We start from the raw sequence: 1,532 nt of genomic DNA on the forward strand, positions 1-1,532 counted from the left end.
AATAGTTATCATATTTTTATTAAATAAAAAATGTTATTTATATTATATGTTGACTAAGGGGGAAATGTGCAATGTGCATGCCATGTTTTAAATTTATTTTAAGCCAGTGATTAATTAACGATAAAATTGCGCGTGCTAGCTTCTATCTTCTGTATTATTAGTGTAGTCTTGGTCAAATGCCTGATAATTAATGTTAATTAATCAATAATTTGACCTGCATGCATATTAGTTTGTTTTTTTTTTTTTTAAGAAATAACATTATTATTGGACCACCGATTAAAAAGTACGTGTAGTCTTTATATATTATTTGTGAGTAATTTCTGGAGACATTTAATAAAGGACCAATATCTGATCTCTCTATCGAAAATTACGTGAGTTTTGCTTATTAATACATATATAATAATACGAAAATATTTGATAACAAAAAAAAATCAACAAAAAATAGTCATAACTTGCCTTATTTAACATTCATTAGTTGTTGCGATAATTAATTAATACTAAATAAAGTAAGTTTTAGCTGTTTTTTGTCTACCTAACATTACCCATAATAATATATATCTCATGATTATAATATTTTTGTTACGACCATTAACATTCCAAACAAAGTTGCCCTAAAGTTCATAATATATAAAGACACCATATTAAAAAATAACATGCTAGAATAGATTAAAATGAGGCAATGCACACACAAACCAAAACCTACTAAATAATATATAATATGAGATTGGTTACCGTAATAGATCTTGATTAAAATTCTTTGATTTAAATTTTAAAAATGATTAAGTACGATTTTGGTTCCTAAAATATAAGTCGAAAATTTTTTTTGTCTCCAACCCTTTTTTTAACTCGTCCTTTAGACCAAAATATTCTTCTTCACCAAAATACAGTTTTTATTTTTCTTCTCTATCATAGCAGTATTTCTTGTTTTTCTTCTTTTTCAGCAACAACAATATTAAAGCAAAAACAATGTAATAAACATAAAAAAAATAGAAATAGTATCAAAAGCAAAAGAAATAGAAGCATAAGCAAAATTGGAAGTAGAAGTAGAATTGGAAACAAAGATAGAAACAAAAACATAAGTAGAATCAGGAGCATTAAAAATAGAAACAGAATCAAAAGAAAAAAAAAACAGAAGCAGAAGAACAATGGATTAACAAAATAAGAAACAAAATCAGAATTGGAACACAATGTGATTAATAATGGATTAACAAAATTAGAATTAGAATCAAAATTGGTGAATTAACAAAATAAGAAACAGAAATAGAATTAGAACCCTAGAAAGGATAGGTTTCTCAAACCTTACAGAAATCGGTGGTGATGGTAATGGAGAAGACCTGGCGGAAGATACCACCGTTGCGGCGGCAGCGGCGTAGGAGGGTGAAAGTGCAGTCGAGGGGACGCTCGTTGAGGGGTTGGGCTGGGCAGTGGCGGCGCGAATGACGGACTACACTCGTTGAGGGGTGCGGATGACGGATGACGGTGCGCGTCTCCTCTCTCCCTTGTGAGCTCTCTCTTCCTCTGGTTTTGATTTT

The 1,532-nt window shown here is 30.4% G+C and overlaps 2 long non-coding RNA genes across 2 annotated transcripts in view; one reads left to right on the forward strand and one right to left on the reverse strand.

The window, feature by feature from the left end:
- The window catches only part of LOC110264800, a 4,608-nt gene extending 3,082 nt beyond the window's left edge, over positions 1–1,526 (reverse strand). The window contains exon 1 of the long non-coding RNA XR_002351018.1: positions 1,299–1,526. This is a non-coding gene — a long non-coding RNA (uncharacterized LOC110264800). The remainder of the gene's footprint in view (positions 1–1,298) is intronic.
- Positions 1–1,532, forward strand: part of LOC110264799 — a 12,502-nt gene that overhangs the window by 2,024 nt on the left and 8,946 nt on the right. The gene's annotated exons all lie outside the window — the stretch shown is intronic.

Source organism: Arachis ipaensis, chromosome B07 (assembly GCF_000816755.2).
Source record: "Arachis ipaensis cultivar K30076 chromosome B07, Araip1.1, whole genome shotgun sequence".
Classification (NCBI taxonomy): domain Eukaryota; kingdom Viridiplantae; phylum Streptophyta; class Magnoliopsida; order Fabales; family Fabaceae; genus Arachis; species Arachis ipaensis.